Genomic DNA, 18,694 nt, shown 5'->3' on the forward strand with positions numbered 1-18,694 from the left:
ATGAAATGGCTGCACTACTGTTGCCAATTACATACCAGTCTAGCTTTTGAATGGGATTACATTTCTGAATAGGAACTCTAGCAATTCCACTGGACATCATTAAACCAGTGGTAGGTTCTGTGTACAATCCTTTGTAAAAATTCCAAAATCCCATTGCACTTTCATGCTTCCTTTTTCTTTATATGAAAGACATTCACCAGCCATTTCATACAGTACTGTAGTGAATAGTTACATAGAAGAGAATAAAAATAATGCATTCTAGGATGTACACTGAGGATAGGCATTGTTTCAAAAGAATAAGAATAAAAGAATAAAAAAATATTGTTAGATAATTGTTAAACAGCTGATTAGCTCAATGTCATCACTTAATTTTCATATGCTTCCTTCTATCTTGCTCATCCTCTGATATTGTTCAAATAATAGTATTTTCTTATATTAAAATGGTACCATATGTGTACCCTGCACTTCCCTTTAATTCCATACTCACAGTGTTTTGTGTAAAGATTATAACATTACATCGTGTGAAATATGTGCAGACTGACATCTATTCTTTTGAAAAGCAAACCTGAGAAACACCAGGTAACATGTTCGCTGATATTCCTTCTGTTGCAGTCTGATTTGGCTCAATCACATGACAAGAAGCAGTCCAAAAACCTAATTTAATTGTTAAACTAAATACATTTCTTGGTGTTTAATTGAAGCCGTCACCCTTTTCCATTGCTGGAGCCCAAAGGAAGTGACTGCCACCATGTCCAGCACCCTTTGGCAGGGCTGGTTGCCACTGCAATAGCCACCCCTACCCATGGTGTGTCCCTGCCTGGCTGCTGCATCTTCTTGGGATGCTGTCCCTGCCCACTCCCAATGCAGCTGTGCCCCTCAGCTGCTGCTGTTGCCATGTGGACTGGAAAAAGGGGAAAAAAAAAAAGAGAGAAAAACCAAAACCCAAGCCTCATTAAAAGGTTAAAACCCAGAGTCTCTAAAGTTGTCATTTTATTTTCTGCAAGGCACGTGCTGTCTGTCATGATGACCTTGACATTCAATTCTGTAATTTCCCCTTGGGTAAGAGAATTTGCAAGGGCATATTCCCTTTAAGTTCAACATCTTCCATTGCAAATGCGATTTGTCTTCAAAAGCAGCAGCAAATCAAATTCTCTGTCTCACCACAGCTGCTTGTGTGCATTTACTGGATTATTGATTTGGAAATCTAACATCTGCAAATGTAAAACTAACCAATTAAACTTAGGAAAAGCTTAACACATCAGCTGATCTCCCCTGCTGCATCCAGGCTAATGGTACATACCCACATGACTGTGAACTACTCTGGAAAATGAGAAATGCCTGTAATCAGTAATAATGACATTACCCAACATTAAAAAAATACAGTCTTTCTGACCTAACCAGGCTTCTACAGGTATCGGTGGTAATTTTAAAATTTATTTCTGTGGTACAAAGTTGAACATCATCTCTTCTGTTTTTTAATCCATCACTCCTTGAAATCAACATGTAGACAGAGATAAGAGTTTATATTAGACCAAATAGTGCCATCAGAAAAAGGGAAAGAGCTTTCAGGACAAACAAGCCCTTTCTCAAACCTAACATTAGTCAAGCACTCACTGGAAAGAATTACTCTGGGTGCACTCAGCTAAGGGGAAAAAAATATTTCCAAAACTCAAAACTAAACTTCCAGGAGCTTACTTTGCTTACTAATATGTATAATATTACAGGATAAGTGAAATTCTGACCTAAATTATGGGTGGCTTTGATAGTACACTAGAAATTTCTTCCTATCTTAAATACTTCAAATTCATCACCATTTTTTTTGCCTATTATTCAGAGCTCAACATGCTGAAAGTAGCAGCTGTTTCCAGAATAAGCATGCACATAGGCACTTTCCCTTTCTTACTTCCAGTTTTCTTACAGTTATTCTCAATATCTCCTAGCTTATAAATATAATTTAATGATATCCAGAGCAATTACCCACTTTAATGTTTGCTCTGTATCAGGCTTTAAAAAAGGGCTTGAGAGCTTCATCCATCTGTTCTTTTCAAATTATGTCATGTTGCCCAACTTATAACCTTGGCTAGTGCAACCAAATAAAGTGCTATTAATTTTGATATGGTCTTTATAGTAAAAAAACATGTTCAGTGTGCAGCAGAGAATCCATTATTCAATCAGAAAGGGAGGGTATGATCTCACTATTTACATCTTGCTAAAATGTAATAAAAGCAGTAAAAGAAAAGAAGAATAATTCAGAGATAAACAAATACAAATTATTTTTACTGCTGTGCATTATTTCAGATCTTTTCTCTATGATTGTCAGTACAACTTTAGAGAATATTTTTAAAACTCAAACCATATTTTTTTATTCAGTTATGATCATAAACACACAAAAACAGCACAATGTGCAAAATAATGTCATTTATACACAAACAAAGTTGAGAATATTTTGATAAATCATTCTTAATAGGATATTTAATAGGTCAATTCTTAGCAAGTATTTCTTCTTACCAGTAGGTTTTCCAGGGTAGAATATGCTGAGTTGGAAGGGATCCACTAGGATCATTGAAGCCCAACTCCTGGCCCTGCACAGGACACCTCAAGAATTCCACCATGTACCTGAGAGCATTGTCCAAATGCTTCTTGAGCTCAGTCAGGCTTGGTGATGTGACCACTTCCCTGGGGAGCCTGTTCCGGTGCCCAACCACCCTCTGAGTAAAGAATCTTTTCCTGATATCCAGCCTAAATCTCCCCCAACACAACTTCAGGTCATTCCCTCAGGTCCTGTCACTGGTCACCACAGATAAAAGATCAGTGTCTGTCCATCCTCTTGCCCTCATGAGGAAGTTCCAGACTGCAATGAGGTCTCCGCTCAGTTTCCTCTTCTCCAGGCTAAATGGACCAAGTGACCTCAGCTGTTCCCATCCAGACTTTTCTCCATCTTCATGGTTCTCCTTTCAACAGTCTCTATTAGCTTTACACTTTTTTATGAAAGATATATTTGGGCAGGACACAAAACTGCCCTGAGCACTCGAGGTGAGGCCACCCCAGTGCAGAGCAGAGCAGGACAATCCCCTCCCTTGCCCAGCTGGCCATGCTGTGCCTGATGCCCCCCAGGACACAGTTGACTCTCCTGGCTGCCAGGGTACTGCTGATGCAGGTTCAACTTGCCATTGACAAAGACCTCCAAGTCCCTTTCTCTGGCACTGCTTTCCATATTGCATATCACAGTCTGTCCATCCATCCAGGGCGGGCCAGTCTCAGGTGTAGAATCCAGCATTTGCTCTTGTTGAGCTTCATCTGCTTAGTATTGAGAAGAAAGGTGTGATATTATCCACTCTGTATTATGTAGAAATTGAGCTACTTATTTCCAGGTTGCATGGTGCAACACCAGGTGACTGCCAATATTCCTCTGTCACTCCCCTCCTCAGTGGTCAGGGAACAGAACATACAGCATAAGGCTCATGGTTTGAGATAAGAACAGGAAATGATCACTCACCAATTACCATCAGAGGAAAAACAGACTTGACTTGGGGAACTTACTTTAATTTTTTACCAATCAAACAATGAGAAAAAAATAATATTTTAAAACACCTTCCTTCCACCCCTTCTTCTCCCTAAGCTCAACTTGCCTCCCGATTTTGCTACCTCCACTCCCAGCATCACAGGGGAACAGGGAAATGGGGGTTTTGAATTTTGAAACTTCTTGAAAGAGTTTTGGTCTCCAATCTCTATTTTTTAAAACACATGCATATAAAACTATGCATATAGTTTTATAAAACATGCATTTAAAACTATTGTGGTAAACCATCTTACCACTCAAGGAGAGAGTGTGTGTTCCCAGGCCTGAAAGCAACTACATAAAAAGTACACCATTGTGAAAGAATTCCCTAAGGGAAAAAAAAAAAAAAAAAAAGGAAGGACTGTGAAGTGAAAATCCCCAGAAACTGGATTGTATACCACTTTATATCCAAGGCATCAGATACACCCTGAAGCACTGTACTACACTAAATCAACTTACACCTTAAGCATCTCTAGGAAACCCTAAGAAGAGGAGCTCTGAGGAGCTCAACTAGAACAGAAATTTGTAATGTCCTCAAAATAATTCGTGTCACAGAATTGTAGAACTGTCAAATAATGTGCAAATAATGCACTCTTTCAGCAAAATATGATTCTTCTTACAGCCTTTGATGCATGTAATTATCTAGGATATTAGCTGCTTTCTATGACAAAAGGTGCACCTAACAAGGACTGGTTGCATTAACTGCAGACAAAATTTGGTTTGCCTCCTGAGTATGAACAGGCTTTCATTGCTGGATTTTTAAAATCTACTATTTTGAATAAATGCCCTATAAAAAGTCAAATTTTTAAAATTATATAAATTTGTTTCAGTAATTTTGGGTTGACTGATAGCAATGGATTCAAAGTACAAAAGAGAAGCAGAAGTCTACTGTGTGCTTGACTGTTCTGAGAAGCAGGAATTTCAGTGTGGCCACTGTACATGGCAGTAGCCCTGCAGTGACACTACATCAGGCTGAGGTGTCACACAGTTCTATTAACTTGTCACTTATTCACTTATACCTGAATTAAAACTTCTTTCTAGCACAAGCATATAATGACAGTTCTAACACTTAAAAAAAAAAGTAGACTTCTGAAATGCTGAAAATAAGTAGAATTTCCTTATTTATTCTAAAGTATGAAAGGAAAACCTACATCTTGTAAAATGCTCCATAAAAGGCAACTGAGTGTAAAAAATTAGCATACATTTGATAGATCAGTTTATCATTCAACTTTCTTTGAATTTTTCTATATCACTCTTCATCCATTTTCTCACTTGGTGTATCATATAGGCAAAATATTCAGAAAGGAGAAAGCAATATTCTTAGGAAAATGGAACTTCAATAATTACCAACAGCTAAGCTAAAACTGTACCCACAGTTAAAGTGTTCATCTTCCCTTGCATAAGAATGTCAATTGTAATTCAACTCTTAAAGCCAAGATTTGCAATCAGTATAGTGGATGAAGTCAAGATAGAATGATAGCAGGACATTTTTCCATAATTTCCAACTCAGTAACCTCCTGTTAGAAGTTTTTAAAATGTGGTATGGTTTCATTGATATCTCAGTTTGCAATCTATCTGTTAGGATATGACAGGCCACATTCTCATATCAGAAAAAAATCACAAACTGAAAGATATTTGTAACAACCAGAGGCTCAATGCCTTCAAATAAAGTATTTCAAATGAAAGATTTTTTTATATAGTCAGGAACTAAAGTTTTTTTTCCAAGTTTTCTTCAGAGAGGCAGCACTCTTGTGGGAAAAAAGAGTTGTTATAGAATGCCCATTAGCACATAAGACAACATGCATTTTGTTAGGCTTACTTTTAATGAAGTTCACTACTTTTATAGCCTCAAAGATTATTTTTATTCTCCTGCTAAACATTAACACATTTGTTAGGGGGTTGTTGTCTGTTTTCCTTCCATAATTAATTCATAACCAGTGGAAGTCTATCTTGCTTTAATCTTACTTAGCTGAAAGACTTGATTACTGAAAACCATCAAGATTTTCCCACCTGGAGAATAACAAGAGAAACAGAGATTACCTTCTCATTGTCTGAATCATATTAATTCACTATCACCCTAAGAGAAGAAAATATCCAGAGATGTAAGTTTATTTCCAACACCAGTTCCCAACCAGTTCCAGTTACCCAGTTATACCAAGAATTGACATTTTTCCTAAGAACTTTTTTTATTTACAGTGGCATAGTCCTAATGCAAATATTTCCAGATGGTAATATTTCCAGTCTGGCCTTTTTATTTGCAGGATTTGTGTCTTGTAAAATATTTGTGTCACAAATAACCATTTTGCTAGCATTCTTGTTTATGCTTCATTATATGAAGTGAATATTTCACATGTGTCTTGTGTGGCTGAGTATAGTCTGTGTATGAACTGAACTTGCTAATCCTGCCTAATTACTAATTCAGTTGGTGTAAGGTGTCTTCCTAAAGACTGCTGCTGTTTGGTTTATATGTACTGTTCCACAAGCCACTGAAAAGAGAAACATAAAACTGGGATACAGCTGTGAAAGTTGATGGAAATCACAGAATAAAATCATGCAGAACTCAATTTTAAGAAAGAGTAAAGTTTATCTCAAACTTCAAATTGATGTTTGATTTGTTTGGCATTCTCCCTTTTGGTTGTTTGGATTTATTTTTTGGTGCTTGAAGAATCAGCCTTATATTATAGAATATTACTTTTTAAGCAGTATTTGTCTTCCCTAGTATTCTCCATAAATCCCAACAAAAACACTTTGACCAAAAAAAAAAAGTGCTTTAGAAATAACTTCATCATATTCTTTCATAAGGCTTCAAGAAGATTTAGCACAGCTTTTGAGCTTTTTGAAGCCATAAATGGCTAAGCATTTAACCTGAAAAATCTAATACAATTTTCATCAGAAAACTTAGCATACAATTTTAGCTTGACAAAGCAAGAATCTATGGACATATATATTTCCCAAGTGCTTTAAAATTATAGTAACTGCTTAGAAAGTGAGCTGTGTAGGAAAAAATACAGTTCTTATGCCATGTTATTCACATACATGTAAAAACAAGATCTTTAACACAGTGTCTTCAGAAGGAAAAAAATACAAATATTTTAGGAACAAGGGCTTTGTAAAGAACTGAAAGTTTATCCTGAAAAAGGAAGAAAAATTATGATATTCATGGTAACAATCATACAAAAAACAAAGGGGAACAGGAAAGACAAACTCTGTGATTTTATTCACCTGTATTGTGTATGATATATACTTTTGTAGTGTGTTTTATTGCATAAAATTATATCATTTTGGTTAATAGTCAAAATATAGGCCCTGCACACTATTTGTCCAGAAGCCGTGGCAATCCAGTTAAGTCTTTAGGCACTATCCAAGAAAAACTGATTAACTGAAATGCCCAGTGGCTATTTTAAAGCAAAGATGAATTGCTGGAGGTGCACAGCCCAACAAACTCCCCCCATACAAAGGCTGTTTACCTTAATATGAACCTGGGAAATTAAGTTTCCCTAGACAGAAATAAAAACAATCTCCTTGCCTCACTTAAACACTGAGATATAATTCAGTAGTGGGGGACTAGAGCCTGGAGGCAGAGGGTGCCAGACAGCTCTGCTTACACCAGTACCTCACATGCCTCACAGCAGCCAAGAGAAGTGTCCTCCTCAATCAGCTCCAGAGGAAAGTTGTAAATCAATCACAGTATGAAAAAATTAAAATTAAATCTGATCTGCAAAACTTTCACTGGGACCAATCTCCTGCAAAGACTCCTGCTGGCTGTCCCAGTTCATTCTTGAGCTTAAAGTAACAGGAAGCACAAACAATACTTCTATTCCCTCTGGTGCCTTTTTTTTTTTTACCTCAGCAAAGAATTGTATTTCTTTTATTATAAAGAATGTCCATTAATATTATGCATAAAGTAAAATGCTTGAAGTTTTGCACCACATTAAGTGTCATAAGCCAAAAATACTTTATTATAGAGTTCAGTGCCTTAATTTTAAAAATAATTCATGCTAGAGAACTTCACAGTATTCAGACTTTCCATATTCAGGAACACTGAGACTTGGCACATTCCAAAGCCCTTATATTTAGTGAAGTGTAGCGTAATTTATGAGAAATTTAATTAACACAGTTGCACCATTTTATTCATCTATGGGTTTTCAGGTATAAATTGAATGACTTAGAAGGATTTTTTGGTCCAGACATGAAAAACAAACACATTCTGCCAAAAAATTATTATGCCTTGGTCCTTTAACCACTAAGCACTAAGATAAACAAGGAAATTATTATTAGAAATAGTAGATTTAAATGCACTTGGTCTACATTAGCTATAAAAATGGACTTATTTAAAGAACACTTGAAAAAAATTAGATTCAGTCATTCATTGGTTTTTCTGACAGAAGTAATCATGGTAGAAGGGTAAAAGGAGCCCAAAACAGCATTACTTTCTTCTTTAAAAAAATTCTGTCTTTAGTCTCCTTTCTTTGATCATTTTCTCCTCCTTGGTCTAGATCAGGATTCTGACCGTGTTTGGGTTTTGGCAGAGGAGGGTTTCTGAGGGGGTGTGGAGCATAGACAGGAGAAGAAAGCAAGAAGGAAGACATTGCTATTCATGCAAAAATTTAGTCTCCTCATCTGACATTATTTCTGATAAAAGCATGTACAGAAATGTTCCAAAGTGAAAGTATTTTGCCAAAAAAGTGTGTGTTTTTCCTGAGGATCTCAATGCACATTCATTTACACACAAGCTTTATATGGTAGATAGTAAGCACTAACATTGGCAGACAATACACAAAAATTGAGATGTAGGAGTATTTTGGCAAAGAACTACAGAGAAAGATCTGTAACTGTAAAACTGATTAGGTAACAATTTTACTCAAGTGTACAGCAAGGGCAAGAGAATTTCCATTAACTAGATGCTCCTTTTATGATTTTTTTTACTTCTGAGCCACTTTTTGAACTATTATGCATTGCCTTCCCACACAGCAATTCCAACTTGGCCTCATTTATACAGCATAACTCCTTGCTAAGGGCATTTCAGCTATGTACACAGGAAAATGTAGTCTGTTATTTTTCAGTGGTTTAGACAGTAAAGAGAAAAGTATGAAATATAGATCTGGTAAATTCAGTTATTAATTTAATGCAGAGAGCAACTGGGAAAAAAGAAAGCCCAGAGTTATAAAGTAATTGCCTGATTTTTAACTAGTGTGCTTCTTTTGTGTTCCTCTCCTTAGCAGAGAATTAGACTGACAGGTCACATTCCCAAAAGGAGAAGTTAGGAGAAATACCAGGAAATAGCTCCAGCTTCCAAAGAAGTATTGTCTTACAGTAGGAATAACTGATTTCCTAACTTCTGCTGAGTTAAACAAAAGCATTTTTATAAATTTTTTAGAAATAGGTATATTTAGTTATTTCCACCACACACTTTCATAACCAATTTGGAAATACTGGGCTTAATTTTCTCTTTTTTTCTTTTTTTTTTTTTTCTCTTACATTAATCTAGCCTAATTCCTGAAAAAAAATATAAGAAAAAAAAGAAAAAAAAGAAAAAAAAGAAAGAAAAAAAAAAAAAAAAAAAAAACCAACAAAAAAAACCGACAACTGTTTCAGAGATTATAAAATGCAAAGCAAGTAAACAAACAACACAAGAACCACAGAATTTTAATCCTGCAATATTGAGTCATTATAAAACCACAAAACAAGCCTGGGCTCACAGGCTTGTGTTAAGAAAGAGAGACAGTCTGCAGTACACTTAAGAATCTGTCCAGAATCTCTAATGGACCCAAACACTTTTCTCTTTGAATATGATTTAACTAGTTTTCATTCACTGGTCTGAAAAAATTTTTCCACATGATTGTTTTCAACAAAGTTCAGTCTAATTAAGCTGAAAATAAAGACAAGGAGACACCATGCCCCAAAATAGCAGACTTTATTTAATCTGGGCTGGTAAACCCAGTTTCTTTCACATATCAAAATCTGGGCAAATCCTGAAGTCAGTTTCCCTTCACCTCTGGACATCACTCCTATTTAATGATTTGTTTTTGTAAACCAGAACCAGTGAAAGAACTGGAGTGTGAAACTCTTTTGCTTTGCAGATCACTGGAACTATCAACATTTTAGCCACATTTTTTTCCAGTGAAAATTGCACAGATAATTAGTCATTGGGGATGAGTTCCTTCCATTGTTTTTGTTTATAAGCAAAAAAGCGAGGGTTTCTAGCTTTGCCTCTTTAAAGAAAAAGGTGTAAACACAGAATTGAAAAGGACAAATCAGCCAAATAAAAGAGAAGTTAGCCAGTCCTTTCATCTAAGTGCATAACAAGATCATTGAAATGCTCTAATTAATTTTGACCTACAATTTTCTCCCTAAGCACTAACACATTAACACCCATATTGATTTCTACCATTGCTTGGCTTCTTCTCAGGGTAAGGTATAGGGTGGAATTTTTTCAGAAAAAAATGTTCCATTTCTGGATGATGGGGCAGAGTGTACCCTCAGCACTCCTCCCAGCCACTGGGTGGAGTGGCTGACTCTCTGGAGTGTTTTGCTGCAATCCAGGGGAATCTGAACAGGCTGAACAAATGTGCTGACAAGAACCTCATGAAGCTGAACACACAGAAGTGCAAAGTCCTGCACCAGAAGGAACAATCCTAGGCACCAATATATGCTGGGGGATGCCAACCTCGAAAGATGCTTTGAAGAAAACGACTTAGGGATCGTACTGAACACCAGATTGAACATGATCCAGCAATGTGCCCTGGCCACAAAGAAGGCTAGTGATCTTGTGTGATGCACTAGGCATAATATTTCCTGTAGATCCAGGAAAGTGATCCTTCCCCTCTGCTCAGCATGGCGAGACCATATCTGGAGTGCTGTGTCCAGCTGTCGATTCCCCAGAACAAAAGAGATGTGGACATACGGGAGAGAGCCCAGAGAAGGTCCGCAGAGGAGATGAAGGAATTGGAGTGTTGTACATATGAGAAAAAGCTGAGAGAGATGGAGGTGTTCAGCCCTGAGTAAAGAAAGCCAAGGGAATTCTCATCAGTGTATGTAGATACCTGGAGGGAAGGTTAAAAGAGAAGGGAGCCAGGCCCTCCTCAGTGGTGCCCAATGACAGGACTGGAGACAGTGGGCACAAACTGAAACACAGCATGTTCCCTCTGAACATCAGGAAGCAATTTTTTGCTCTGAGGGGGACTGAGCACAGTCATGATTTCCTCAGGGAAGTTCTGGAGTCTCCCTCCATGGAAATATTAAAAAGCTGGTTGGGCATGGTCCTGAGCAAGGTCTAGGTGGCCCTGCTTGAACATGGTGGTTAGACTAGGTGGCCTCCAGAGGTTCCTTGCAGCCTCACCCATTCTGTGATTGTGATCTATCACAGGTGCATTTAAAGGACATTTTACTTCATTCTGTTCACCTTGATTTATACTTACTTGGTTCACAACTCCTTACCAAAGTAAAGAATAATGCCAATGTAGGACAGATCAGCTACAGGTTAGCTATCCAAGGACCTAATTCCATATTTCATATTTATATATTTATTCCATAAATTCATATTTCATTTACATATTATTTGGTCAGAGAGCGTAAAATACTACCTAACTGAAATCCTGACATTTCAAACTCCTGAAACCAACTTCCCTATATGCCAATTACAAAGAAGCAAGATTGTAAGACTAATACTGCTGGCATTCTCCTGTGTCAGCTTCCTAGGAACATAATCAAATTTGGTCTGCACCAGCAAACTTTGGATACCTGACTAAGGCTCAGCTATTCCTACCACATAAAGGGAAAGGAGGGAGTAGAATTAACCCAGCTGTTTCTAGTGGATGGTCTTGGAGGGTGGAAGTAGAAATGGCTAGTTACTGGGGCACTGTCATTAACACCATTTTTGTATATGTCAGACCATCTCAGAAGACAAATTTGATCAGTATTGGTACAAACAAACTCTTACATTTTTGCTGAAATAGAGTACATCATGGAGATACTGTGTTGATTCAGGAAGGACAGTCAATACACCATCCAGGATAAATTTACTGACATAAACAGTCATTACCACAGCCACTCAAGTTGTCACTGCAATTTTTAACCAGCAAGATGAATTTATACATTCCAGAGTGGTGACTTGTTGTGTGGCTTTAGCATTTTCCTTGCAGGCGCTGCCATAAGCAACTGCTGACTCGGCCTACAGCTAAATCTCAAATTAAACATGACTCTTAGAGGCATTGTGCAAGACCATGTTCTTGCTCACACTTCTTTGGGTACTGTCACAACAAGAGCAAAGCCAAGCACATTGTCCTATCTTCCCTTACCCTCTCCTGTATTTTAAAACTAAAGCACTGAAATCCAATTCCAAACACTGAAATAATGTAAGCAGTGTTTGTTCTAGCCTGCTATTTCTGACATCCACATATAACATGGAAGCCACAAACCATATAGAGATGTAATTTCTTTTCAGCTTTGCCCCTGAATGCCTGCTGAATGTTTATCCTAAGGTTTATAATGTGAGTTTCTCATAAAGATGTAAACAGGTATATGCATGACAAACATTTAGACAATTACTTTTTTTTCCTAAAGTCTCAAACCATGAAATGTAGTGTCCTTCATAGTAAGAGATTCCATTTGTAGTTAGAGGTCTATTATAAGGAATTGAAAAGAAATGTTGTATCTTCTATTTTAGACTGATCCAGATGTCTTTCTTGTTTTTTGCAAGAAATAGCAGTAGACTTACAGAGTTCTTTTTGTCACTCTTTTTGTCTCTCACAAGTTCTTTCCTATAAGGTTTGTTAGTCTACTAGCTGCATGAAGTATTCATTACAGTTTTAGTCTCAAACACTTTCTCTTACTTCACAATTCAAGAACAGGCACACATGCTTAGTGTGCTCCTTTTGATATGGAATACACCCAGCCTGTCAGCTTTCAAAAAGTTTGTCACTCAAGGTATTTTAAACATCTGACTGTGTTCAAGTAGGTGGTGGCAAAACTCTACATCTTTTTACCGTTCCCTGTTCTTAAAAAATTATGATTTTCACGAACCATAACAGTTCTTACCAGCGAGTCAGAACCTCTATCTAGGACCCAAACATTAATCTCTAATTCAGATTTTTATCTAACTTGACAAGGCCCTGGCCTTCTCTTGAAAGAAGGATGCATCCAAAAAACCCAATGAATTTTCTCCCTCTTCCCATGAAGTTTTCTCAACACTATACGTGAAATTCCCTCTTCAGGCAAGAGTATTTTTTAACTTTGAGTCTTCAGGAGACAGTAGCAATAGAAATTTGGAAAGCATGGGTGCTTGGAAAAGAAATAGGAGCCATGTTGTTATTTAGCTTCCTCTTGTCAGCTGTTTCAGGCAATTAGGCAAATAAACTACTGAACTGAAGAAAAGTATCTGTGACTTGAGCCAGGCATCTGAATGATGGAAGTCTGCCTTCTGATGAGTACAAATCAAAGAGAAATTAGGACTTTCTGTTTATGCAAAATGGTTCTTACTTTTAGTAGTTGTGGTATTAGAATAGAATCATAAAATCATAGAATCATTTAGATTGGAAAAAACATTTGAGATCAAGTCTAACCATTAATCTAATACTACCAAATCCCCCAATAAACGATGTCCCTAAGTGCCGTATCCACATGTGTTTTTAATACCTCCAGGAATGGTGACTCTACCACTACTGTGGGCAGCCTGTTCCAATGTTGGGCAACCTTTTTGGCGAAGAATTTTTTTCCTAATATCCAATCTAAACCTGGAGCAACTTGAAGTCATTTTTTCTTGTCCTATCACTTATTATGTGGAAGAAGAAACCAACACCCAACCTCACTGTAGCCTCCTTTCAGGCACTTGCAGAGAGCAAGAAGGACCCCTCTGAGCCTCCTTTACTCCAGGCTAAACAACCCAAAGTCTCTCAGCCACTCTTCATAAGGTTTGCGCTCCAAACCCTTCACCAGCTTCACTGTCCTCCTCTGAACACACTCCAGCACCCTAATGTCATTCTTGCAGGGAGTGGCCCAGAACTGGACACAGGATTCCAGGTGTGCCCTCACCAATGCCAAGTACAGGGGGACAATCACTGCCCTGGTCCTGCTGGCCACAATGTTGCTGATACAGGCCAGAATGCCCTTGGCCTTCTTGGCCATCTGGACACTCTCTGGCTCATGTTCAGCTGCTGTTGACCATCACTGTCAGGTCCTTTTCTGCTGAGCAGCTTTTCAGCCACTCTTTTCTGAACCTGTAGCCTTTAATGGGGTTGTTGTGACTGGACCTTGCCCTTGGCCTTATTGAACATAATACAATTGGCCTCAGCCCATTGATCCAGCCTGTCAAGATCTAGAGATCTTCCCACCCTACAGGAGATCGCATTCAGCTTGGAGCTGTCTGCAAAATGACTGAGGGTGAACTTGATCACCCTCACTTGAACTGGTTCACCAAGTACACATAGTAGGAGAGAAGAGACTGCACACATTCACCTCATGTCTGTCCACAGTGAAGGCTGAATTATGACATCAGATGGGAGTGCAGTACCCCAATAATAATAAATCAGAAGCACTACCTGGGGACAGGAAGGAAATTGGTGGAGAAGAAAATAACCAAAACTAAATGGGAAATGACAGTGATTTAGGAAGGAAACTTTTGAGTGCTTCAGAACTGTTTCGCACAATATAGGTTTGGCATTTGACAAGCTCAGTGCCTTGGCATGTAAAGAAAAAATGAGAAGGAATTTCTATTATTAGTGCTTAATCTACTCCTCCAGAGTGCATCAAAGAGTGTATTTCATAGCTGTAACAAGATAAAAGCAGGCTTCTTAGACCTCTCATTATGACCAGTAGCTGGAACTGTATGTTGCTGTTCAGATAAGTTGCAATAAAACCAGTCACTTTTAGTATTTGAATCCTCACCTGAATGTTTCAGAAGTCAGACAGAACTCAGGTTTAGAGTAGCTGAAAGCATTGTGATAAACCATAAGTTAATCTTAGAAAGGTAACAGACAATCTGTGGACATTTTACTGTAAATTTGTTTCTACGGTCAGTAATAGGAGTCTTAAGGCAACTGGGTAACACTTCCTGCATGTGTCACAATGCTGTTAAGATTGAAGCCCTAATTAACTTCTTATTAATGTTTATTCTTGGGCAATATCATTTTTTTGTGGACCTTTTGTAGGGCATCTATTACAAAGAACAGCTACAATATTTAAAACACCTTCCACCTAAAAACTGAGATAAAATTCTACCAGGTGACAGATTCTATCAGGTGGTAAAAATTCTACCAGGTGGCAGTCAAAACTGATCATCTAATCAGCCTAATTATACAAAACTTTGATCTCTCAATACTTCCACTAGAAAAAAGCTCTCTTTTTAGAGCAACAGGACTATTCACTGTAGGTCAGATACTGTTTGTGGAAGACAGTTGCACAGAAGCCAACAAGACTACTCAGACCACCTGATCCTACTTCAAGTAGGCATAAAAATGGAGCAACAAAGTTAGTGCACTCCCTGAAGCTTGATACTACTGCACAGTCCTTCTCTGTGCCTCTCAGCCAGAGGGAGAGGGAGAAATGTCTTCTGTGACTCCATATTAAGGGCAGAAGCACTTGCAAGAAGCAAACAGGAAGGCAGGCAGTTTAACTGACATCCCTGAGCAGATAAAGATTAGTTAAGCAAAGTGCCAACAGTAGAAAAAGTGCTAAAACACCAAGTACAGCAGCAGGCTGAGGTTTAGGCACAGGTGTCTAATCTTCAACTTTGTACACCTTCCTCGCTTGTTCTTACAGAAAATATATTTTAGGCCTCTTCTCTAGTTAATCTTTTTAAAGTTATAGTCAACAACAGCCAGGTCAGTTAACTATCAGTTATAAAGCACAGAACAAAACACCTTCCCTAGAATTTTACACAAGAATAACTAAGGGTTGGGAATGAACAATGAGAGAAAAACAGGGAAAACTTTAATACAATTGATTGATAAACATTTTAAATTAGTAAAAATTACACTGAACCTTTGCAAATTTTAGCACATGTATCCCAAAAGAAACAAATGGAACAGACATTTATTTGAAAATAAAATTAATGAGAAATAATTCCCATTTCCTCAAAGCACGAGATCCTATTATTAATATTGTTAGCAAGTTATTATGAGTCATTATCATGAGAAAAAGTAGAGATGAAAAGGCTTTTTTTCTTTATTATAAACCACTTGTACTTTATTACATCAGTGTAACACATTAGGTGTGTCACTATCTTGTACTACAATAAACAAGCTCCATATATTTTCCAGCTTCAGTGAGTTTTGCTGGCATGCTGTATCAAGAAGATATTTCAGAAAAATCATTCTGGCTTTGCCCCATTTCTAAAATGCTCATGACTCATTTTTTTATGGTCACTGTTAAATTGGGTTTCATGGGTGCTTGGAATATTTTGAGGGCAAATCCTGCTAAGGGCAGACTAACCACAAAGTAAGGGGAGAGAAACACAATCAGATGAAATCAAATAACGCTGAAAAAAAAATTACTGCCTGTACAGCCACAGTAGCAGTCAGCTTTTACTGCTTTTTTTCCATTCTTTTGCCAATTAAGATATATTAGTGCAAACTCTCACTGAAGTATTCTCCCTCTTAACTGCAGAAGGCTAAATTCACACATGCAAACTGGCAGTGCTGGTTTGGCCCCAGGGAGGCAAAATCTCAAAACCTTTCTCACTCCATTATGATCAGTTTTATGCTGGCAGCCAAGGGCAATGTTTTCCAAACTGTTTCCAGCTCCTTTCCAAACCACACCCTTCCATGTAGTTCTCAGATCTCCCCTACCATCAGCCACTCATAGGATTATTTGGATTATTGGGTTCCAACTCTCCCTGCAGAAGTAATATAAACAAGCATTTTTGCACTTCTTTTTCATTGCTTTCCTTTCTCAACAGATAGGGGCCTGCTATCATTTTGGGGAATACTTTGGGGTTTTCTATATCATGTAGCAAACCCTGCTGCAGGGACTTTGTGCTCGTACCAAGTGAACTAACACTGAGATTAGGTACAGTATTTCAACACATAATGAAGCCACGAAGCACTTAACCTTGCTGAAAAGACAGGATTTGTATTAATCTATCTGTTTGCAAATAAGCTGTCCACACGTTGCTTTGGCAATATAATGATTAACTAAAACATATAGATGTTCTAGCTTTCTACAACCTCCTACAGCTATGGACAGGGCTGAGGAGATATGTTGATGGTCTAAAGAAAATGTTGTGATATCTAAATGCATAACTTCTAGAGAAATTTATTCTGTATTTTTAAAAAATGAATAGAGATGTAACCAGTTCATGAAGAGTAGAAACTTAGCTGGAAAGTCAGAGCAAATAATTTTACCCCTACAGTCTTTCAAGAGACATCATTAGGAGTGCAACATATTTTGTCTCTGAAGGAAGAGGCTAAACAGTGGTCAATTGCTATGAATGAGCTGTTAGATTGTCTGTAGGGTTACTCTGTAGCACTTAAGTTGGAGGAACTGCTAATAGTCTCAAAAGTAGTAAAAGAATGCAAACATTTCCTGTATGCATAACAGGTGTGCAGTTTACAGGACTCTAAATTGTAGGACTGATGAAATTTCAGATATAACCGCAGGAGTAATCTGGGTGGGTCTAAGCCCTCCAATGGAGAGCACCAATACTATAGGAGCTCACTTTGCCCCTTTGTCCCTTGTAGGGGCATCCTTGCCCCTCTGTTTACTGGCAATAATCACCGTCTGTTACAGGACATATATCAAAAGAAAAACCAGTGTCTTGTCCCAGATACTGTCTCACAATCCATTATGCCTTTGTTTTTTAGGGCTGGTTTCCAGGTGGCTTTACTCTACTAGGGGCTGTGCCAAATGACCCTTTTCTCTTACTGTGACATGTGTTTGTCAGGCAGCCAGTATCTGAATTCAGTATTTCCTGAGGAACTGTGCTTTGGGGCTTATCAACAAGTCTGCAGGTGCTGCTTTTGACAGATGGGTTTGGACAGATGAGGCTCACAGCCAGTCGCCCTTGCTTTCCATTGCTTATCAACCAAATTTAAGAATCAGTCTCTGCAATAATACAAATGTTCCCTTGTTAAATGAAAGAAGAGGGCAGAGAGAACTTATCCATCTTATGCATCTTATCCAAACAGCAAATCCTGAAGTACCAGCACACAGCTCTGTGACGCTGTGCTATCTATCTGGCTTCTAAAGGCCTGGGATGCAAGCTCAAATTCACACAGCCCAAGCTTCATGTCACCTTCAATACTGTTTCCTTCTTAGCCAGATGCTTCTGAGGATCCAGATCCAGACCATGGGGAACATGAGCCACGGAACACAGAGGGGGAATATCAGCAATATTTCCAGCCTTGGATGGTACTGTAATCACCTTTTTCTCAATGAAATTTAGACCAGTGATTCACCTTACAAGATGTTTCTTTACTACTTGCACATAGAATTCCTTTTCTGTCACTACCAACTGAGATGTGTACAAGTTCAGTAATTTTGGCTGTTCTTTTGCACATAGTGTCTCATATGAAATGATCTGAGAGGCACCTTTAATCTCTGAGCCCAAAATGAAAAAAAAATAAAGAAAACTGGATATTTATATCTCATGTTTGTGTAATTCACATGATGATTTTGTGTAATTCACATGTTTTGGAGTAATGCAAAGTAAATAACAATGTCAAAACTGAGTATCAATTCCTACAAACATCATTGTAAGAATTGCTGATTACTGATTTCATTATCTCATTTTCCTGGGCTTCAAGCTGCATTGGATTCTATTGAATATCACCAAGTATTACTGCTCATAACACAGTATGCCCTTTTGAACTGGACATGGATCAGCTGCATTACAAGGGTGAATGTGGCTGCTTTTATTAGTCTTTTAACATGGCATGCAACTGCTTTTCCTGTAAAACTACTCTGAAAACTACTGTGATAAGCTGTGTATGGTCCAAAAATACCACTGAAACCCTGGAGATTAATTGTATGTTCAGGTTATGAGGCTTTAACCTTTAGATGCTGATATTTAAAAATCCTAGAAAAAAACTATTCAAAAGCATGAATGGTTACTAGTCCTGAGAAGAGACTGGAGAAAGGATTCAAAGTGCTCAGGAATGCAGATCTGAGAGTGGTTCAAGTCATGTTGTAATCATAGAATCC

Source organism: Vidua macroura, chromosome 1 (genome assembly GCF_024509145.1).
Source record: "Vidua macroura isolate BioBank_ID:100142 chromosome 1, ASM2450914v1, whole genome shotgun sequence".
Taxonomy (NCBI): Eukaryota; Metazoa; Chordata; class Aves; order Passeriformes; family Viduidae; genus Vidua; species Vidua macroura.